We start from the raw sequence: 24,571 nt of genomic DNA, 5'->3' as shown, positions 1-24,571 counted from the left end.
TCATATTTCACTTTGCTTCTCTGTGTGTCTGTCCCTTCATGACGCTATAAGATGCAAGTGTTCAGGAAACTGACGTGTACAGGGGTGATCACAAATGGAGGTTATGGGGGCGTCCGGGTGGCGTGGCAGTCTATTCCGTAGCCTACCATCACAGGGATCGCCGGTTTGAATCCCCATGTTACCTCCGGCTTGGTCGGGCATCCCTACAGACACAATTGGCCGTGTCTGCCGGCGGGAAGCTGGATGTGGGTATGTGTCCTGGTCGTTGCACTCACGCCTCCTCTGGTCGGTTGGGGTGGCTGTTGTTGGGGGGGGGGGGTAGCGTGATCCTCCCACGTGCTACGTCCCCCTGGTGAAACTCCTCACTGTCAGGTGAAAAGAAGCAGTTGGTGACTCCACATGTATCGGAGGAGGCGTGTGGTAGTCTGCAGCTCTCCCCGGATTGGTAGAGTGGGTGGAGCAGTGACCAGGATGGCTCAGAAGAGAGGGGTAATTGGGGAGAAATTGGGGAGAAAATAAATAAATAAAATAGAGGTTATGTCTCCGTTAAGATTGAAATATCCGTTGAATCTCCAGACATATTGATGGCCAATTGCAGTCAATTAAACTGAAGTTATGCTACATTCCACTACATGCTGCCCAAATGGCCACGAAAAGTACCTTTCCAGCCCAGCGATATATCACTTTAGACCAAAGTCTATTTCATGTGCTACGCACCGCGCCGACCGACTGCATACGTAATGGGGCCCTTCACCATAATGAGCACCGTGAAATTGTACACTTGCACTGAATCAAGACCTTATTACTGCCCTGCACTAAAACACTAATACATCCTATCAGGTTTGTGTTCCACCCATTAAAACAGCATCACAAAATATCACCACTCGCTCATACATGCCTTAATGAATGCATGTAGGTGTATATATGCGTGTGTGTGTTTGTGTATGTGAGCGTGTGTGTGCGTACATTAGCTGTCACAGGCATCCGGCCATGGCTAACAGCCGTGCTAATGTGCAGTGTGTAGTTAATTGTCTCTGTTGTATTCATACGACACTCCACACTTGCAGACTAACCGGTAAACACTGCCTGGTCCGGTCCCTCTGGAGCCAGCGATGGAGCCTGTTGGGTTAATGAGGCCTTCTTACCGCGTGTGTGTTTGTGTGTGTGTGTCTGTGTCTGTCTGAGAAACAAAGAGACAATAACACATTCACCTACAAATATATGTGCTTACCTGTGTGTGTGTGTGTGTGTGTGTGTGTGTGTGTGTGTGTGTGTGTGTGTGTGTGTGTGTGCGTGCGTGCGCGCGCGCATGTGTGTGCGTGTGCCTGTGCGTGTGTGTCTGAGAAACAGAAAATAACTGACATACACCTACAAATATTTGTGCTTACCTGTGTGTCAGTGTGTGCGCGTGGGGTGTGCGTGCATGTGCCTGTGCACGCGTGCGTGGGTTGTGCGCATGTGGGTGTGAGGCCACAGTAGAGGCTGCCTCTCCCTCGTTAGGCTGACTGAGTGATGTTCACGCTGGCAGCCAATTATGGAGAGTCGGTCGCTGAGGACCGCAGCCGCTACACAGGAAATTAAAAATACATTAAAACCAATGGCGTTCGCTGGCAGCCACGCGCGTGCACGTGCGTATACACACAACGCATTTGTGGGTGTTCGCACCTGAGTAGTTGGACTATGTGGTTTTTGACAAAGTGGGTAACAGGGAGTATCCCAACAACGCGGTCGTTTGTTTTACTTTCCTTTACACGTCTCATCATTGGCGTGGGTCTCTGCACGCTCTCAGCAGCTCGGGTGGTTTAACGGGCCAAGCTGCCCCTGTATCGCTCTGTATTTTACTGCTTGCTGGCTTGATTCTCCCTCCCGCCATCCCGTCAGCGTTCACAGTTCAGCGGGTTGAGTCGGAAGCTGCGAAATTTCAGAGCTCCTTTGTTGTCCACCTGCAACTTGCCTCCCTCTTCTTCTTCTTCTTCTTCTCTGACGCGAAAGAGCAGCTTGCTCATCAAGGAGATGCCCCACGCTGCCCCCGTGAGAGCGCCACAGACTTTGGTTACCCCAGGAGGGGAGCCTCCCTTTGAAGAACCCCCCCCCCCGTAGACATCTTTCATCGACTGTCCACTTTCATCCCTACCTCTTTCACCCGTGTGCTTGTTCTCTGTTCATTTGTTTTGTTGTTTTTTTGTCGCCATGTTATGTTGCACTTGGTGTTTCCGGTCGGTGAACATCACATTATGAATAATGTGTCCCATCATTATTGTTATCATCGCTATCATCCCGTGTCAGACGTTCTCAGGGTAGTAATTGTCCGGAGATCCTGGATCCGTTTTTTACTGGCAGTTGGAGAAGGCGGGCGTCTTCAGTGACGTCTAAATTCAATTTCCTGGGCCAATTTCGAGGCCGGCATTCGCAGCATGAGCAGCAGCCCTGAGATTTCTAGGTGCACTTGGGAGGCACAGGAAGCTTTGATGTAAGCCATTTCCAATTTAAAGTTTCTGCAGACAATGGATCTAAGTTGAGTTTTCTGATGTGTGTGTGTGTGTGTGTGTGTGTGTGTGAGGGTTTTTTTTGGGGGGGGGTAGTGAAAGGCCTATTCCCCATTGCTCGTGTGCATTAAATAATCTGAACCAAATGTTGGGGCCACTTTTGTCACAGTAAACATCTCCCCCTTCGACACAAGTCACAGCTTTAGTTTCCCTCGGGCGTTAACTTGCATTTTCCATTTGGACTCTGAGGAGGATTCGCTGGGTGGGGTCAGTCAGGGATCAGAGCTTTCAGCCGGGTTCACCCAGTAACTCCGATTCACAGCCCAGAGACAGCAGACGGCGTTCATGTTTTGCCAGTGTTGGGTCGATATGTGCTCCCTATCGAGATGTGCTACTTAGCGGTTCTGTGCATGGTTTGGCGAGGTTATGCTGCATTCATGACAAATCGGAAACTGGGGAATCACAAGCTCCGACTTGGAAAATGTGATTTGAACGCATCGTGGGTCAGATTTCTTGCTCGGAAACTCAACATTGGCATAAGGACCAGCTTTATTTTTTCACTCATTACTATTGTCCTCCCTTCAGCAGCCATGGAGATGTTCTTCGCACTCATACACAGATTCCATATGTATCATGTGTAGTGTGCATGTTGCCACAATCAGTTTGACCACAGTGTCGATTCTGGTGTTTTGCAGGTCTCGCATGCACAGCTATGTGCACTTCATTCGACCAAAGCAGTTCTCGACAATGACCCTCCCATGACTTACAGAGGCATTGTGCTGTAGGTTGGCAGCTATTAGGGCACCATTATCTCTTAGAGGGCTGACGATGAAAGGAAAGGCTTGGCCAATGTATGCTGTCTCCCAGTAGCCTGTAGTTCCCCATTTTCTCTGGCCAAGAAGAGTAGAATGGGGAGGTCCTTAACGTTCATGCATCATGGATCCTCCCCAGTGGGCCAGTGAAAATGTCTATAAATTTTCCCATCTCATCCACAATGCCCTGGAGCAGCATGGAGTAGTATGCTTTTTGGTTGATGTAGTCATCACCCTGAGTCCCTGGCCTCTGCATTCTAACATGGCAACCGTAAATAGCTCCAGTGATGTTTCTGATGTTACAGATGTTTTCAAAGGATGTGCTAATGGCTGTCTTCTGGCAGTCTGAGGGCCAGGTGATGTAGTGGGATGCAATTTGACACACAGCATCCAGGATCTCAATAATCATCCCATGTGCTGCCCCTTGGGACACATCGAATTTACCTGTTATTTCCCTTAACGTGTTTTGATTGGCTGTGTACCAGAGAAATAGCAGAGCCTTCTTGTTGAGAGGTACCTCAGGGCAACAACCAGCCTGATGGTTTTCTCTGAGCCCTGTCTTCCTTGGCTATCAGAATGTCAAACTCAGCACAGGTGAGATGGACATGCCTCTTGCAAGTGGTGTCATCCATTATCATCAGCACATCCCATGTCCTTCCTGTTTTGGGAATCCTTGGACTGGGATGGTGATGTAGGGCTTGTTGCTCTCCTGAGGAAAAGTAAAGACAGTTGTAGGATTTAATGCAATGTGCAAACCTACTTTTCCAATGTTTAAACCGAACATATAGGCCTGTTTTTTAAGCTATAAGGTGTGAGTGTGAGCAGCAACTCTAGGGCACATTGATTTCTATTTAGCCAGTATGACAGAGGACCTAATGGCGTTTCCCAACGGATCTGTATCCTTGCTTTATTAAAATCAACGCAGTCATGGATTCATTAACTGCATCATGTATTCTCCAGAGCAGAGGCGTATAAAGCAGGTTTACGGTTGGCCACCCCAAGCATTTAACTCTGCTAACACATCATAAACACGGGACGTGTGTTGTGTTTGCCACTAAAGCGACTCATAAAGACTTAATAACCACGCTAGTAAGACGAGATCAGAGAGGAGAGGGTTTTTATTTTTTTAGTTGTCAACAATACACAGCCACACCCAGGTTGACGTCCACAACATAACGCATATACACTCCCGTCACAGCTCAGACTCGAGTAGGCCTATTTGTCACTGTGAGTCAAGACAGTGAACAGAAGTACCCTCACCTTGGACATTTTCCATCTTGCTCCACCGCAGCAAGCAGCTGCAATGTTGTGTTCATCCGCTCCTTGTGGAGACGACGACGAAATGCGACAACGTTCCCACAAGCACCCATATTGTTCTTCGGAAATCTGAAGTTCCCAAGTTGGATTCCCCGAGTTTACCGTCGTCTCGAAGGCGCCGTTAGGGTTTGCCTGCTATCGATTTGCGCTAAGGTAGCATTTTTCGACAAGGCAGCATAAATTGTCAACACATCGGCGGTGGGGCGTCTGGGTAGCGTGGCAGTCTGTTCCGTTGCCTACCAACACGGGGATCGTCGGTTCAAATCCCCGTGTTACCTCCGGCTTGGTCGGCCGTCCCTACAGACTCAATTGGCCGTGTCTGCGGGTGGGGAAGCCGGATGTGGATATGTGTCCTGGTCGCTGCATGAGCTCCTCCTCTGGTCGGTCGGGGCGCCTGTTCGGGGGGAATAGCGTGATCCTCCTGTGCGCTACGTCCCCCTGGCGAAACTCCTCACTGTCAGGTGAAAAGAAGCGGCTGGCGACTCTACGTGTATCAGAGGAGGCATGTGGTAGTCTGCAGCCCTCCCTGGATCGGCAGAGGGGGTAGAGCAGCGACTGGGACAGCTCGGAAGAGTAGGGTAATTGGCCGGATACAACTGGGGAAGAAAAAAAGGGGGGGGCACCGGAGGCGGTGGTACCGTTTACAGTTCTACCAAAGACAAAGTATTATTTCCTTACCAACGCAGTTTGTCGCAGCCCTATGGGTTTTGAGTTCTTTATTAAGTTATGTTTCTCTCCTCAAGGAGAATGGCAAACAAAACCCCCCGCCACCAGATGAATGCTGGTGAACCATCTGTGTCTGGTAAGTTTTTCCGCTTTGTCGCTCTATGTCTATTTTGGGGTCTGTATTTCCTTTTCTGGCTGGCAAAATAGAGAAGAATGGCTGGAACCGGTCGCTGGCACATTACTAACTGTAAAGCTCACCGCCTTCTCCCGCTGCCGATACGTGGAGTTCACGTGCTTCTCCTGCGCTCGTGTTCCTGTAACTTCGAGGCTATATTAAGAAAAGTCTCCTCTTGAACCCTCGCGACATAAATCCGTATGACTGCCTCTACACGGTTCCCACCGGGTCCCGTTTTCAGCTGGCTGGTGTGCAGAGCTGTGTGCAGAGCTCGAAAACTCATCGACTTTGTGAGAACCTCCATTTTAGTTCTCCGTCTTGTCTTTTGATGGAGGCGTTGACACCGACGCCACCGACTGCCAAGGGTGGCGTCTCTCTGCTTTGTCGTCAGCTCCCAACCCCGAGGTCAAACCTGGACGGGACTCGGCTCCGGCACCGTTTTTCAAACCAAAACACAGCAGATGATTTCTATGCAAACTAACACATTTTCATGTGTCACGCTAAGCGGGGCCTCGGTGGAGACACCCCGCCTGCTTTGAATAAAGCCACAAGCGCTGGTCTCACAGCGGTCGATGTGATTTTCCGGGCTTTCTTTTTATCCCGCCGTGGAAAAAGAAAATATCCACAGGAAGAAACGCTTTTGTCTGATACGCAGGTGCATCTTAAAAGTGCCACCTGATAGAAGATCTGATCAATAGTAAATATGCCCCCCCACAAACACACACACGCACACACACCAACACGGATGCCCATTCTCAGCCAGGTCACATGATGCTCATCTTGAGGGAAGGCGCTAGTATGGATTACTTATTTCTGCTCCTGGCCACAATATGCGCTCAAGGCCCCTTAACATCCTCATGTAATAGTGCTGTTTCCTGCACCCCAGGCAGCTTTGTATTGATTGGTGATGAGTCATGCCTTAAAGCAAAGGTACACCCATGGCAAAAACAACATACAGTTAGAAAGATGGATTAGGGTTTAAACAAACGATTCATGCATATTGTAAGGTATGCGAATAAGTAGACACGTTAGGGGGACGCGCTTCCTGAAAGAGGAGAGGTAGTGTAATGTACACGAATAAGGGTCGGACCCTTTAGTCAACTGGTTAACGTTGTCACCCACGGTGCAGGAGATGCGGGTTCGCGTCCCCACTGTGGCAGTTCCTGCAGCTGCCCCCGAATTTGTTGCAATATAACTGAAAATAAAGAGCTCATACAACACAGATGAATGTCCCTGAAAGTCAGTTTTTAAAAAAAAATTATTTCTAGTTTTTCCCCTTATCCCACCCGATTAACCCAATGGCATATGGCCGGAACTCTAGTCGAATAACTCCCCTGGCTCACGTTTCCACAGGAAGGAGATAGTCGTAACATCAGCTTCCTTCAAGCTCCTGTCGGCTGCTCTCGCTATTTTACATGCTGAAGCCTCGCATGGATTGCATCACCTTCAGGCCGCGAAGGAGGCGTAGGGAGAATGCTTTCAGTTGCTTGGCTGCAGGCGCCCGGGTGGGCCAGAGGGGTCGCTGGAGAACGACGAGTCCCCGAACACTACACCGATCTACACCCACTATCCCTCGGGTAAGGGTGGCCTAATGAATGCCTTACCCCATGGACGCCCTGGCCGTGACCGGTTACGGCGAGTCTGGGATACGAACCTCCCAGCCACATGACGAGCGGGTTGCAAGAACTGCGGTTTATTCCGCTCGGCCACCCGAGCGGCCGAAAGTCAGTTTTTAAGCAGAATTCCCTCATCATCGATGATTACACGAATGGTGCAATTGAAAGTTTTTTAACTACTCCTTTTTTGTTTTAAACCCCCTTCCCTTTTTTTCCCCTATCCGGCCAATTACCCCACTCTTCCGAGCTGTCCCGGTCGCTGCTCCACCCCCTCTACCGATCCTGGGAGTGCTGCTGACTACCACGTCTCCTCCGATACATGAGGAGTTGCCAGCGGCCAGCCGCTTCTTTTCACCTAACAGGAGTTTCGCCAGGGGGACGTAGTGTGTGGGAGGAACACATTATCCCCCCCCCCCAACAGACGCCCCGTCCGACCAGAGGAGGCCCTTGTGCAGCGACCAGGACACATACCCACATCCGGCTTCCCACCCGCAGACACGGCCAATTGTGTCTGTAGGGATGCCCGACCAAGCTGGAGGTAACACGGGGATTTAAACCTGCGATCCCCGTGCTGGTAGGCAACAGAATAGGCCGCTGCTACCCGGACGCCCTTTTTTTTTTTTTTAAACCAGTCCTCGCTTATCGCGGGAATGCTCTGATGTCTCATGGGCTCAGCAGAAAGACTTGAAGCGAGGGGACTGCACGTCATTTCATCATATTTTTTAAACTCATTTCCCGGCACAAAAGGACACTGTTAGTGTGATTCATCCTGGATGTCCTCTGAGTCACTGTCCACCATCTTGTTGGTGGTAGTTGGTTTGACCTTTATGTGTTTTGTCTCTTCTGTATTGAAGAGTGACACCGGTGGAGTTTCTCAGCGTTGAGTCCATGTGACGTCACGCATTGCTTTTCCAGCAGGCCTCATAGCGCCTCCTGGTGGTATTACAACAGACATACAGAAACATTCCCTACTTTGTCATTAATGGTCAAACACCCCTGAATTTTTTTAACGTATTCATGCTACACTTTCCATCCCTTTAAAGTCAGTAGAAGCGAAGAGAATCCATTAGGCCAATATTGCACCATGTTGAAATTGGCCACACGATGCCCGACTCTCCATTTGGTTGTGCATTCAGCGTCTGTATTTTGCTTGGCAGACTGTATGAAAAGGAAAAACTTTTATTTTTCATTGAGAAATGAATTTAAAAAATGTAATAACTGACTCCTATTCCTGCTCTGAACGCATGACTCGCAGCTGGAAAACCTTGGCTTCTTACTTAGACAATATGATTTTGGAAGTACTTAGTGCTGAGTACGAGGTTGTAATATTTCCAAAATGGATGCACAGCATTTTGGAATGAGACCTTTTTGCCAAGGAAAAGCCCCCGAGATTAAGAGCAACCTGCAGTTACAGTATCTATCATCCCTTCAATGCTGCGATGGCTGTTTTTCAAGGCGAGTGGGTAAGAGTGACTTGCAGGAGAAAAATACAGGATTCGGGCCCGCATCAATTTAGAAACCGCAGTAAAAATGTCCCACAACTCATATGGCTGGGTGTGTGTGTGTGTGTGTGTGTGTGTGTGTGTGTGTGTGTGTGTGTGTGTGTGTGTGTGTGTGTGTGTGTGTGTGTGTGTGTGTGTGTGTGTGTGTGTGTGTGTGTGTGTGTGTCCTCTATCAGAGCAGAATTAGGCCACCCAGCTGCTGTGTTGGCTGAAATACTGTGGCAGCCAACTCTGCTGGCCTGACCATAAGTGAGTCTTTAGCAATAAAGACAGAACGTTAGCAATGACACACTCACATACATGATGTGTAATTAGCTCATGTGAAAGTGTGTGTGTGTGTGTGTGTGTGTGTGTGTGTGTGTGTGTGTGTGTGTGTGTGCGCGCGTGCGTGTGTGTGTGTGTGTGAGTGTGATGAGTGACTCAGGGGAAGCCTGGGGCATGTTGTTCTAGTATGTTTTAGCTTGCCTGTGTGCTTATTATTAAATATTATGTGTGTGCCCCTGACCTGAGGCATTCATCATGCAATTTTGTTTGACTGATTCTTTTGATTGATTCTGAGTAAGCCTGTGTTTACTTACAACACACACACACACACCTGTGCACAAACGCCCCACAAAGTCCGTCACGGCTACACCAGTAAGAGCTTTGAGTATGAGAAGGGCAACAGCAAAGAAAAAGGTCCCATATTCACATAAAACCAGCACTTATGCACATGCAGAGGACACTTGGGCTCACCGCACAATGCTTTGGACCACTCAAAGCATCGTCGTTGGTGTCTCTCGTGTCCGAGGATCCATTCCACGAGATTAAGGTGTGTGCTTAAAAACTTGGAGCCATTCGCTAAAGCCTTGATTAAAGTGGTGATCAGGTCACAACGCTGGTCCACACTGCTTGGCCTGGGAGGATCTAGTTCCATGGCAACACGAGAGTGAAGACAATGGGATCCGCCACAGGTTGCACCCAAGTGATGGTCGGATTGGGAGTCCGGACTGCCCACTTGATAGGCACTTACGAGCCAGGGATGTGTGGGATTTTTATAACCGCCAGTCTGCGGTTCCGTTAGGTTTTAGCCAGCTGAGTGCTGCCCAGGTTACGCCAACTCCACACGTGAAGTCCGGTCGATACCGCGAGGAGGGGCCTATCCGGGGTTTGTCACACATGCAGGAATCGGTAGCCTGTACCTTCCAGCCTACATCACACGACGCTTCAGGAACCCACCACACAAAGCACACAATATATTTCTGACTTCTTTGCAAAGTGAGAAAGAGAGGACAGGTAGGTCGAAATTTGTCCCTAGGTATGAATGTGTGTGTGTGTGAGCCCTGTGATGGACTTGCGGCCTGTCCAGGGTGTCTCCCCACCTGCCGCCCAGTGACTGCTGTGATAGGCTCCAGCATCCCCGCGACCCTGAGAGCAGGATAAGCAGTTTGGATGATGGATGGATGGATGCTCCGTGTGGACCAAACAGACAAGTCTTTCATTTTCTCATGAGCTCATCTGTGATAAATGTGGTCATCATAAGTGGGCTCCAGTAATAACATTCAGGCTGTGTTTTCAACCCCCCCCCCCCCCACACACACACACACACCCAAATTAAAATTGGTTTTAGGATAAGGGTTTGAGAAATACCGGATATATCCAAGTCATACTGACAGCTCGAGAATGCCGTGTGCTCTCAAAGGCATATTCTAGGTATTATAATATTCAGAGGTTACTATCGGTTAGTAATCTCTTTGTAACACACACACACACACGTGTTGTGCTAGAAACTGTTTTCATGCCACCGTGAAACCGCGGCCCTGTGATTCAGGCTGGCCAGAACAGCTGCAGGCCTTCAGTGTGTTTCTCCGGGCTGAGACGAGTTAGACGGTCGGTTGGTTTAAGTTTTTACCCAGATAGTTAGTTCCTCATGGTGACATGTCCGACCCTCCGAGCCCTTAACCGTGTGCAGCATGACGAACATGCAGGCCATGCAAACACAACACACCAGCGTGCCCAAACACTGTCACTCAAATTAAATACATGCTCTTCACACATGGCCTACATACTTACACACACACACATACACACATACACACACACACACACACAAATGTGTGTGCGTGTTTGTGTCTGGACTAAAGTGTGATGTTAATCAGTGGCCTCATTTTCTCCTAGTCATGTCTGCAGACAGGATATAAAAACTTATTTTTGCAAAAACTCCTTTAAATTTCTGAGTTGTGTTGTTTTTTTTGAGCTCATCTTTTATTTCGCTTCAATTGCTGCTTCTCCACCTTTGGTTTATTTTGCATCATATTTTCCCATCACTTTCTGTCTGTTAAGAGAGGTGCAGTTCTACGTATAATTTCCGCAATTTCTGTCCTTGCCCTTTTCTTTTACTTGCTTTCTTTTCCTCTCCTCCTTCCCTTACCTCCTCCCCTCCTCCTCCTCTTTCATCCGACCCGTCTCGTCTCTCCTCTGCGTCTTGCAGTGGGGAATCTCTGAGACTTTGGAGGGGTTATTATGCAAGCTGCCTTGATAGCAGCAATGATTAATGTACATTTGAATTTCAGATGAGAGTTGAGCTTGGTGGATTCTGCAGAAAGGATTGGTGGGCATTTCAGCCCTGGACAGCACACACCGACACAGCAGGAGAGCTCGCCGCTGTTCTCTGCCAGCTGCACGGCATCTTCTTAACCTGCACATCCTCCTACACAAGCAAGCAGAGGAAGAGGGAGCATGTGAGAATAGAATAGAACAAACGTTATAGTATTTATACTAGAATATAACAAGAACAGAAGAGCCCAGACTTCTCTAATCTAGACTAATCTAATCTAATCTAATCTAATTTAGAGTAATCTAATATAGACAAATATAATCTAGACTAATCTAATCCAGTCTAGACTAATCTAGACTGGATTTTAGTTCATTCAAGAATTGAATGGAACTGAATTATACCGGTTCAAACGGGAGGATTCTTTTGGAATAATTTTACCGGATTAGGATAGACTAGACCAGACCAGACTAAACTTGAACTAGAATAGGATGGAATAATTTTGATTCAAAAACAATGATACTTTTGGAATCATTTTTCTGGATTAGACTAAATTGGATTCAACGGGAATAGAATAGAATAAAATAAATTCCAACATGGTTATTGTTTTAGAATAACTATTAATTTAATCTATACTAGACTAGATTAGACTATACTGGAATAGAATAGAAAGGGTTGAGGTTAAGGTTGGTATTGTCAAACTGAAAAACCATTGGTGGTCACAGTCCAGCGAGACATTAATTTAGATGTCTGTTCACAAAATGTGTGTCTGTGTGTGTGTGTGTGTGTGTGTGTGTGTGTGATGGGTGTCTGTGTGTCTTCTCCTGGATCGCCACCTTGTGGTGGAGAAGCTTGCATGTACCAATGATCCCAAGAGCTATGCCATCCGGAGCTCAGCTCCTGGTAGGGTCAACCAAGGCGGATAGGTCAAAGGGGAGGTTCCAGATGAAGTGTGATCCAACAAAGACCTCAGCGGTGGAACTGACGGAAGATGTCTCCAGGTCACAACGGCAATGATGGCAGATGAAGGCTGCAACAGAGAGTGGTCCCCAATCGTCTTGGTTCTCCATGCCATTGGACTCTGGCCAACCTCTGCCAAAGACCGTGTGGTGGCTGCAGGCGCATTAGCCACTCCATGTAAAAAGCTGTCACGTGGAGGTGTCCTTCCATTATGTGACTCCAGGATCAGCACCTACACCCATCTGAAGTCCCAGAGGGAGGACGGTCATACTCGACCCTGCATGGCTGCCGATGGTCTGTGTGTGTGTGTGTGTGTGTCCTTCTGGACACCACCTTGTCATGGTGGAGAAGCTTGCATGTACCAATGGTCTCAAGAGCTATGAAGTCCGGAGCTGGGCTCCTGGAAGGGGTCACCCAAGGCGGATTGGTCAAGGGGGAGGTTCAAGATGAAGCGTGAGCCAACAAAGACGTCAACGGCAGAACTGGCAGAAGATGTCTTCAGGTCACAACGGCAGTGAAGGCGGATGAAAGCTGCAAATGAGGGTGGGCCCCAACCGTCTTGGTCCTCCATGCCATTGGACTCTGGCCAGCCCCTGCCAAGGACCGTGTGGGCTGGCTGCAGGTGCATCAGCAACACCACGTAAAAAGCTGTCACGCACAGGTGTCCTCCCATTATGCGGCTCCAGGATCGGCCTCTACGCCCACCCGAAGACCCAGATGGACCCAGAGGGAGGACGGTCATACTCGACCCTGAGTGACCGCCAATGGTGTGTGTGTGTGCGTGTCTCCTTGGTCCAGAGTCATCTATTTAAAGCCCTTGGCTGCTCTCCTGAACTAGTCTGTAACATTGAACCTCTATTTGAATCCAAAATCTCTGCTCTCCTTCTCCATCATCAACACCTGAAAGGCAAATGCCCCTCCAGAGTAGCTGTAGTGTTTACTGATGAGACTATCCTTCCTTCCCAATTTGACATACTCAACTTGGGGTAAAAAACCAATAATTGGTAGTAAATCGTTCCCCAACAACTACCACAGAGATGCCCTTGACGAAGGCACTTCACTGTCTACGGCTCCATCACAAGGCTCTGGTGAGGTTGTCCAGCTCTCACATGTGTGTAACCGTGAGAATGTGACAAGAAGAAGTGCTAAAGAAGGAAAAGAAGGCTCAGGGGTTTTTATTCCAGATGAATATAACATCCATTTGGGTTGTGCTTCATTTTTTTTGTTTCTCAAATCTGGATATACTCCAGCTGCTTGTAATGAAAGCCTTCAGCGGTCAGTGTCCTCCACAAACCTTTTACATTTTTACACAGATGGGGTGTTTTCTGCAGGGCCAAAACTGGTGTCTATGGAGCTAGGAACCGAGAAGGAAAGCTTCGCCCCAAAAAGCTGGGCCGAAGTGCAACCTAAAACATAAAACTAAACTAATCCATGGGGTTTTGTCCATATCAGTTATACAAAAGCGTTTGTTTAGCTTCGAATAAAGACTACGACCAATGTGCCAATTTCATATCCTGGCAACAGGCAGGTTGAGGAATCAGGCAGCTGCTTGGCCTCATTGCACAACTGCTTTGTGACTGCTGAGTGAAATGAGGTGCTGCCGCTACCTTGACAATGATTTCTCAACAGCGGGCATAAATTTCCAATGCTAATCAGCCATATCAGATAGCCAAACCAAGGCCATGAATTAGTTTCCATTTGAAAGCGTCCTCCAAGCTGACTGTGTTTGATCCCCCTCTGCTTGGTGTGCTCCTTGTTTTGATTGAAGGTGGCGTCTCTCAGTGAGTTCATTGGCAGATTTCTTTGATGGGTTTTCCCCCCTTCCTGGTATGTTGGCTTTTTTAAATTTATTTATTTTTTGCTGTGGTTATGTCTGCCATCTAGTTCAAGCATCGCTCCCTCTCTCCCCTTCTCTCCCTCTCTCTCTCCCCTTCTCGCTCTCTCTCACTCTCTCTCTCTCCCTTTCTCTCTCTCTCATTCTCTCTCTCGCCCCCTTCTCTCTCTCTCCCCTTCTCGCTCTCTCTCGCCCTCTCCCTCTCCCCCTCTCTCTCTCATTCTCTCTCTCGCCCCCTTCTCTCTCTCTCCCCTTCTCACTCTCTCTCGCCCTCTCTCTGTCTCTCCCCTTCTCTCTCTCTCATTCTCTCTCTCTCCCCTTCTCGCTCTCTCTCTCCCCTTCTTGGTCTCTCTCTCGCTCTCTCTCCCCTTCTCACTCTCTCTCGCTCTCTCTCCACTTCTCTCGCTCTAACTCTCTCGCTCCCCTTTTCTCTCTCTCTCTCTCTCTCTCTCTCTCTCTCTCTCTCTCTCTCTCTCAGAGGTGTATGCTTTGGGAATGTCAGTATGTGTGTGGATGGATGTGTATGTGTGTGTGGGTTGCTGAAGCATTTAAACAGTTTTTCTTTTTTTCTCAGTAAGGTGTTTAATTAAAGAACATAAAGGTCTCTCTATCTCTCTCGCTCTCGCTTCCTGTCTCTCTACAGAGACACGTCTTCCACATTAGCAGTTGGTGGAGAAGCCCTAGAGGACCCTCATTTCCATTCAGTCAATTTGTTTTCTCACGTTCCGCTCTTACCACACAATTAATTGTCAGCAGCGCAGGTTAGCGATGGAGCACGCGTCCTTTCAAACGCAACAAACAGAAGCGCCGGGTTAGCGGAGACGTACGGGGCCACCGGTTTGAATGCCTGCCTTATGTTTCCATGTAGCGCGTGCGGTTTTTATGGACTGGGATGGTGACGTTCCTCAAACACAACCGTGCTTGGTGCAGGATGACTGTACCGCTGGTCAGTCAGAGAGGAGTAACCCAGACAGCATCCAGATGTGGGCCACTTCAGGCCATGATGCGGCACTGATGGCCTTCTCCTGGCCCTGACAAAACGGATGTGAGCCTGAAGTGGCCCGCATGTATAATAGCAAATATGGCCCAAATATCACAAAACAAATATGAGCCACCTTAGGCAAATATGTGGCACCTGCGGCATTGCTATGGCTTGGTTCTGGCCCAGATCTGGCAAACGGGAGCGGGCCGCCCAAGTGCCATCATTCCACGCGGTATGTGGGCCGGGTGAAAGAAAGATGAGAGTCAGGTGCGGGACGGGTCCGGGCCACAGCAATTTTTCTATCTGGGAATGGACGCAATGGGTTTCTGTTACACCTTCCGCATCTTCTTCACTTGCGGGCGCTGTATCAGCCAAACCTGAACGTAAATGACAGGGCCGTGCAAAGACATTTAGAGGGGCAGAGAATGTGGGGCAACAAAACTAAAAGGGTAAACCATTCCCTGTAGGATGTGTATGTGTTTTGTCTTTGATATTCAGTGATGTTGCTCTACCATTGTAATAAACCATTGGGTTTTCACCAAAGTTTGGTGTGAGCTTATCAGCGGTGACATGTTTGGTTTCAGTGCCAAGCGCTCCATTTAATTTTGCCATTAATTTTTAGGTTACACTGTACACAAGACACCGGGAAGTGAACCAATCTTAACCTATCCCAGAGTAAAAGACTTTGGGATAGGTGCCCAAAACAGCACATGTCACCCCGCTGTTCATACCCCTCCACTGGCTCCCAGTAGCTGCCTGCATCAAATTCAAAACCTTGACACTCTCTTACAAAACCGCAACCAGAGCGCTTCCCGCCTACCTGAACTCCCTCATTCAGGTCTACACTCAGTCCACCTCACTACTCTCTGCCAATGAAAGGCCCCTGGTACCACCACAACAGGGCCCTTAGTCACTAGCCAGACTCTTCTCTTCTGTAGTTCCCCGGTGGTGGAATGAGTTACCAAACCCCATTCGATCCGCTGAGTCCCTCTTCATCTTTAAGAAGAAGCTAAAGACCCAGCTCTTTCTCCAACACCCCTCCACACCTGATGGTATTTAAATTTAAAAAAATCTGCTTCTATGCACCCTATGCCTTGATGCACTGCCTGCTGACACCTACTATGTCCTATCGGACTTGAACCCAGGTGTACATCGCTTTGGATAAAAGCGTCTGCTACATGAAATTGTAATTGTAATAGAAGACCAATCATATTTGTTACCACTGTAGCGAGGACCCCCCCCCAACACACACACACACACACACACACACACACACACTGGAATGTCAAATTGTCAAAATGACATCAACTAGACAGGAAGGTCCTTAGAGAAGCCAAGTCTTTAGACATGATCATTAGTCACCACAGGACACGGAGACCATTAATTGACCTTCCCAAGCTATTGCAGATGGAAGCTCACCGGGACCAGGAAGCCACCCTGCTTTCGAAATGGGTACCATATTCCCAGCAAGACACGAAAGCTTGAATGAGATTTTATTTGACATTGTATTTTTGCATTGAATGTGTTCTCTGCATTTAACCCATCCTATTGTATAGGAGCAGTCGGCAGTTGCAGCACCCGGGGACCAGCTCCAGTTCTTCTTTCCATTGCCTTGCTCAGGGGCACAGACAGGAGTGTTAACCCTAACATGCATGTTTTTTTGATGGTGGGAGGAAACCGGAGCACCGGGGGAAACCCACGCAGACCTGGCGAGAACATGCAAACTCCACACAGAAGGGACCTGGGACAGCCTGGGGTTCGAACCCAGGACCTTCTTGCTGTGAGGCAACAGTGCTAACCACTGGGCCACCGTGCCACCCTGGGACCACCCAATGTCCTTTCCAGGTTATCGTCACCATTGATAACAGGAAAAAGATTTAATCTCATCTCCACAACAAAACAGAAACTCTCACCTTCAGATTATGGCAGAGACAGGACAATGACTTGAGTGGGTCAATTTAAATCTCAAATCTCGCTCCCGCTTGTCTCTTTGCCCTTTTTTCACACACACACACACACACACACACACACACACACACACACACACACACACACACACACACTGGGCCAAATGCTGACAATTTATCTTCAGTCAAACTAATTCTCCTTGTGTCTGTAAGTGTCTGAGTTAATATGAATTAACTGTTTAACCATTTAGCCATCCAGCCCATATTACTCAGCAGACAATTTCATGAATGGTGATCTAACTCACATGCATATACCACCCGAATTGACCGAGATATTAATTTAAGATTTTAAGTGCATTCCTACCATGCAACTATACTGCCATTTAGTCACCATGGGTAATTAAGATTTTTTTCTGGTCAAACTATGTTCTGTTAACTGTACTTTGTTATTTTATTTTATTTTTCCTTTTATTTTTATTCTGTAGTCATCTTGTATAAGATAGTTTTTTTATCATATGTTGTTTGTTAACTTTTGTTCATCTACTAATTGTATAGGAACTCATCTCACTAGTTTAGTTAATCAGGAATATCGTTTTTGGATGAGTATTTAATGTGATAGAGTGATTACTGTTTAATAATATGTTCACTTGGTGTTTTATGCACTAAGGTGTAACGTGCATGGATAGTTAAACCCGTTAGACCCTTTAGTCGAGCGGTTAGCGATGTCTCCCGCGGTGAGGGCCATACGGGTTCGCGTCCCGGCCGCGGCAGTTGCCCCTCGCCCCCCGAATTCGCTACAATACTTTCCAACTCTGGAACTACTAACTTGACTGGCCATAGTTTATGCTGGGTATGTGATATTTGTGCGTATAGTCCAAATTAAATAATCCTCTCTCCTAAAATCACGGAAAGAATGCTAGTGAAGAGGCGGATCTGGACCCCCCCCCCCCCACTGAAACACCCCGGCCACGCTGTTCATACCTGGCATTAACATGCGTCTTTGGGTGATCCGATCACGAGTGGACAGCTCTAAGTACGTCAGTTCACACCTAGCATTAGCATGCGTCTCCACGTGCGTCTCCAGTGACCACTTGGGATCTCGCTTCCCCGCTCTATATGCAAATAAACACGCACGTCACTGTGGTAGGAGGTGTGGTTTAGCCTCGGCTGCAAGCGGAGAGAGGGGGAGAGCAGACGTGATAGGGAGGCTGACTAGTGATCAGCCTCAGGTGTGTCAGACTGCCCCTTATCTACTGCAGTGAAGCTGGGTGCTGTGTGAACCACGGGGTTGAAGGGAGATGGAGAGAAGAGGAGCCACACGCTCCGACAGGAGAAGGCGAGGGAATGGCTCCGGCACCAGAGTGGCCCGTTTGAGTGAACGAATGAAATACATTATTAAATAAATAAAGCCTGTGTTAATTGCCTAAAACCGTGTCCCCTGTAATCTCGAACCCTCCCTGTTGCATAGACGTGTCACAATCACGTCAGTAAACACTTGAATAAACACGTACAGAAACGCGAGGAGAGAGGAGTCAGGCCTTTAACAAAAAGACAGCTTACTTGAGCCTCATTTTAATGTGCCGTCGATTAGTATGACGTATTTCACATCTGTAAATTATTACTGTCGGTTAATCTGCCAAATTATGTTGTCATACAAAATTTGAAGTGCTCTTAAAGAAATAAAATAAATCATCACTTTTCTTTTCTTTCCATTCCACACTTGTAAAGCACAACAGGTTTTTAAAACATGCTGTGTAACTAAACGTTATGAGGATGATGATGATGATGATGATTGATGGTGTAGATGTGTCTGAAAGCCTTCAGACCCCTGACCTGATATATTGCATTTAAGCAAGTTTTCTTCATCTGGTTTATTCCCAGTTTCTCAGGGGTCGCCACAGCTGATTTTATAGTTCCCTTCGGTACCCTGTGAGGGCGCAGCACCAACAGCGGCCGTTGTTAACCCGGGCCTTGACCAGTCCAGTATGGAGCCTCCACTGATCCAGTATGGTCTTTTCAATCCGCGTAATGTTTCTGCAAAATTTTACGTCGCCATGCCCTTCCTGACACAACCACAAGGGGACACAGGTAAAGCGCCGGATGCCGTCCCAGTATTGACGGACTTGCCTCCTTTCATTTTGTGCTCAAACTGCACAGCGGAAGTTGAAACTCGTTCTTAAAACTCGTTATGTAGTCAAATGTAAATGTCTGAAAACTAGAGTCTGTAATTCTCAACCCGAACCCTGCCAGGCTCAACCCGATCACGTCGTTTCAGGCTCAGAGCCTATTTAATTAATTCTTTTTTTATTATTAATTATTTAATTATTCCGGTGGGTTTGCGAGGGTCGGACGTTGTGGTGCTCTGTGATGGATAAATTAACTTGAACTTGAACTTGAATGTGCAGGTGGGCGGGGGCTCTTCCACAGTTGTGGGTCTGATGTGTGTCAGAAACTACAGGCAAAATAAAAACAAAAACATAAAAACTAAACCCAGAGGAAGCTTTGGTGACCACCTAATCAACTGACGTCCTCTACAAATGCGGTCCCTCAAGGTGGTCTGGGACACACGTGCGTTTACACTTAAGATGCGATGTGAACACGTGTCCCAGGCCGCCTCTGAACGTGGCCTCCGAATGTGGCCTGTGTACTTACAGCTGTCCACTTGGGATCGGATCACCCAAGACGCATGTTAACACCAGGTGTAAACAACCTCACGGACGCAAGTCGGCCTTTGTTCATGGCTCACACCGTTCAAACCTCTCGACTCTTTGGTTCACACTCTCTGAGGCTTTCTTAACACTCTTGGACTCTTGAACGCTTCTCGAGTATGCTTCGTTCTCAGCACTTTGTTTTGTCTTGAGTCTGTCCCCTTTACTGTTTTTCTTAGCTGTTTCCTGTGTTTTCCCTTTCCAAGGTGCGCCTATCAGTTTTATTTTTGAAATAAATCTCAGTCTTGCATCTCTCTGCAGCTGAGTCAGCCAAGCTTTGAGAACTTTTAGATCCCAAGGGAAGCCTCGCGTCTGATCATTTTTGGAAGTTTTGTCGTCCGGCCAATGAAATTATTTTCAAATTATTTCCACCGAGTCGAGTCAGATGAATTCAGTGTAGTAGATTACTATCCGACTGAGAAGCTGCTGGTGACCAGACGGACCAACGCAGCAAAGATCCAATCGCGCCGGACCGACCAGAGGAGGCGCTAGTGCAGCGACCAGGACACACACCCACATCCGGCTTCCCACCCGCAGACACGGCCAAATGTGTCTGCAGGGACGCCCGACCAAGCTGGAGGTAACACGGATTCGAACCGGCGGTCCCTGTGTTGTTAGGCAATGGAATAGACCGCCACGCTACCCGGACGCCCCCTGGATAACTGTGTTTAGGGGTGGCTACTGTCTGCTTTGGTTACAGGTGTGGTGCCCAATGCAAGTGTGGATTATTAAATCAAGGCCATGTTGGCAAGTTTCTTTTGAGTGCATCTAACTTCTGAATCTCGTACTCCTTAAGGGCGTTTGTCTTTTCAAAACTCCATTCAAGAAGGCAGTTTGGGACCGACAGGGTCCTGGTTGGACCCCAACTGTGCCCATGTAATATGCTAAATGGAGTGCATTGGGTCGTGCATCGCTGCTGCCTGGTTGTTTGTGGGAAGGCTGTGATGCAGATGGCAGGGTGATGTAAGAACATGGACGTGTAAAGGAAGTTCTGATAAAAGCAGAAAGAAAAATCAAAGCGCTTACAAACGGGCTCACAAAGACCGCAACACACCCACTCGCACACGTGTGCACACAGGTTTTGTCATGATAACGTATCCATCCTGATGAATTGTTCCCCCCACAATATATTACTAGCCTGGTCTGCATGCTGCCAGAGTTGGTTGGCATCACACACACACACACACACACACACCTCGGTCCTCCCAGGGTTCCTCACATGGCTGAGTGGCCCTGTTTCAGCTGTCCTATCATGGCTTCGTGCGTAAAGGCAATATTGCATAGATATTAAATATAATCACATTTTTAGGGTTTTTACAGGGTCACAACAGAAAACAATCTAATTTTCAGCTGACTTGCATTTCATAGCGTCATTTTGAGATGCAAGTCCCCTTAGAGAAGAGCGACAGATGAATCCTGTATTGTGATGGTTGCTGATGATTGTTACTTGCTTTTAATGTGGATTTGCATCTACATGTAGTTGCATGAAAGGGGTCCTCCCTATAGTCCCCGAGTCCTAGTCCCCGGGTCCTATGTTCCCCGCTTTGTATGAGACCGGGGAATAGCTGACCTTTTTGTTTTCAGAGGGCCCTATATTCCCCACTTTTCCCCAAAAGGGTCCTATGTTCCCCGTTTTGTATGTGCAGGGGAACATAGGAACTTTCTTTATAAAAAGGGTCCTATGTTCCCCTAGGGCACCCGGGGAACATAGGACCCTATTTATAAAGAAAGGTGCTATGTTCCCCGGTCAGCAGGTTTGACGCTGTTTGGCGCAAAAAGTGCATTTTCATCAATAATGCATTATTTAGGGCAGATTATTAAGAAGACAATGAATCATACGATTTCTATTTTTATATCACAAAAACGAATTCACAAAGTCCAGGTTGGCTAAAGTATGTGGAAACTTTCGACACTAAACCAATTTCAACTTATTAGGCTATAGCCTATATTTGGGCGCATAACCCACCCCGGTAGTTCTCTGATATTTAAGCGTGAAATGTGTCACTTATCGAGGAAAATGCGCCTCGCCGAGTAGGTGAGCTGGCTCGTCTGTGTCTGAATGTAATATAGTAAGCCTATGTTCCTTGGGCAATTGTACCCGGGTATAGCTCAGTCGGTAGAGCTCTCGCCTATGGATCGCAAGGTCGTGAGTTCGATCCCGGGTGCTGCCAACTCAGCGTATGAGTAGCACATAGTGCGAGAAGTGCTGGGAGCTGAGGATAGGTGTTGTGTTCCGTCCTCAGCAGTCCATCTCCCAGAGGTTTAGCGCATTGTACCAGAGATAGACACCTGCGTAAGCTGGCTGATATCGACAATAGGCCAATTCCGACCCACTTCTTCTATGTTCCCTAGAAAGCCGTCGTTCCCATCATAACCACACCAGCTTATTGGGAAAAGTATCTGACAGATATTAGATAGAAACCATCTGCTCAGTAAGGCCCGTTAAGCATCATAATTGTAATGATAATAATAATAATAATAATAATAGCCTAATAATAATAATGATGATGATGATGATGATGATAATAACAATATAGCCTTATATTAGAAATGCTAAAAATTGGATAATTTAAATATTTATAATTATAAAGTAGGCTAATATAGCATGGTAATAACAATAAAATAATATCTGCCTGGTCTCTTAAGATTCTAAGATGCTGTATGCTACAGAAATAACGGGACATAGGCCTAGGCTAATGAATACGCCTTTTTGACAAAATATGAATGAAAGGCTAATCAACAACGCTAAAGCTGAATCACAAAACACATATTGCTCGAAAAATAATTTATACATAGCCAAATGCACACATGATTTCGAGTTTGGAAATATTTGAAACGTCGTGGATGTGTGGTCATCTGCACGCAAGTTTCCTGGCGTTCTAAACCACATGATCAAAATTCACCAATGTCAGTCATTAACTTGGCCGGGTGGTCTTCTTCAGAAACCTTAATGACTGATGCCAAACAATAAAATGGTGAAATAGAGGACTGCCTCTGTTATTTTTTTTACCATTTGGTGAGTGTTACCTTACATCCTTTGATGTTCGACTTTGATTCATGTTTTTGGTTTAGCACCTCCACAAGCCTTTAGTTTTTTGAGAAGCACATATTATTATTATTAGGCAATTAGCCTATTGTGTAAGGTAGGCGGCCCAACCCAGCCACTGAGGATGCACAAGCCAGCGCATCCTTAGTGCCGGTCCCAAGCCCGGACAAATGGGGAGGGTTGTGTCAGGAAGGGCATCCGGCGTAAAATCTTTGCCAAATCAAATATGCGGATCATAAATAAGACTTACATACCGGATCGGTCGAGGCCCGGGTACCAACGACCGCCACCGGTACTGTTAACCAGCAGGGTGTCGGTGGAAACTATGCTACTGTTGGGCGAAGGAGAAGGAGAGGGGGAAAGCATGTCCAGAGGCAGCTAGAGAGGAGGAAGGGTAGGCATGTGGAGGTGAGAGTTGGAACTTTGAATGTTGGCACTATGACTGGTAAAGGGAGAGAGCTGGCCGACATGATGGAAAGAAGAAAGGTAGGCATACTGTGTGTGCAAGAGACCAGGTGGAAGGGGAGTAAGGCCAGGAGTATCGGAGGTGGGTTCAAACTCTTCTACCATGGTGTGAATGGGAGGAGTAATGGGGTAGGGGTAATTCTGAAGGAAGAGTATGTCAAGAGCGTGCTGGAGGTGAAGAGAGTGTCAGACAGAGTGATGAGTATGAAGCTTGAAATTGAAGGTTTATTGCTGAATGTTATCAGCGCATATGCCCGGCAAGTTGGGTGTGAGATGGATGAAAAAGAAGAATTCTGGAGTGAGTTGGACGACATGGTGGAGAGGATACCCAAGGAGGAGAGAGTGGTGATTGGAGCGGACTTCAATGGACATGTTGGTGAAGGGAACAGAGGCGATGAGGAGGTGATGGGAAGGTATGGAGTCAAGAAGAGAAATGTGGAAGGACAGATGGTGGTCGATTTTGCGAAAAGGATGGAAATGGCTGTGGTGAATACATATTTCAAGAAGAGGGAGGAACACAGGGTGACATACAAGAGTGGAGGAAAGTGCACACAGGTGGACTATATCTTATGTAGAAGGCGCCATCTAAAAGGGATTGGAGACTGCAAGGTGGTGACGGGAGAATGTAGCTAGGCAGCATCGGATGGTGGTCTGTAGGATGACTTTGGAGACCAAGAAGAGGAAGCGAGTGAAGACACAGCCGAAGATCAAATGGTGGAAGTTGAAGAAGGAAGACTGTTGTGTGGAGTTCAGGCAGGAGTTAAGACAGGCACTGGGTGGTAGTGAAGAGTTGCCAAATGGCTGGACAACCACTGCAGAAATAGTGAGGGAGACAGCTAGGAAGGTACTTGGTGTGTCATCAGGACAGAGGAAGGAAGACAAGGAGACTTGGTGGTGGAATGAGGAAGTACAGCAAATTATACAGAAGAAAAGGCAAAGAAGAAGTGGGATAGTAAGAGAGATGAAGAAAGTAGACAGGAGTACAAGGAGATGCAGCATAAAGCGAAGAGAGAGGTGGCAAAGGCAAAGGAAAAGGCGTATGGTGAGTTGTATGACAGATTAGACACTAAGGAAGGAGAAAAGGACTTGTACCGATTGGCTAGACAGAGGGACCAAGCTGCAAAGGATGTGCAGCAAGTTAGGGCGATCAAGGATAGAGATGGAAATGTGCTCACAAGCGAGGAGAGTGTGCTAAGAAGGTGGAAGGAATACTTTGAGGGGCTGATGAATGAAGAAAATGAGAGAGAGAGAAGGTTGGATGATGTAGGGATAGTGAATCAGGAAGTTCAGCGGATTAACAAGGAGGAAATGAGGGCAGCTATGAAGATGATGAAGAGTGGAAAGGCAGTTGGTCCTGATGACATACCTGTGGAGGCATGGAGATGTTTAGGAGAGATGGCAGTGGAGTTTTTAACTAGATTGTTTAACACAATCCTGGAAAGTGAGAGGATGCCTGAGGAGTGGAGAAGAAGCATACTGGTACCGATTTTCAAGAACAAGGGCGATGTGCAGAACTGTAACAACTACAGAGGTATAAAGTTGATCACCCACAGCATGAAGAT

Source organism: Lampris incognitus, chromosome 3 (genome assembly GCF_029633865.1).
Source record: "Lampris incognitus isolate fLamInc1 chromosome 3, fLamInc1.hap2, whole genome shotgun sequence".
Classification (NCBI taxonomy): Eukaryota; Metazoa; Chordata; class Actinopteri; order Lampriformes; family Lampridae; genus Lampris; species Lampris incognitus.
Note: the sequence above shows the minus strand (reverse complement) of the source record.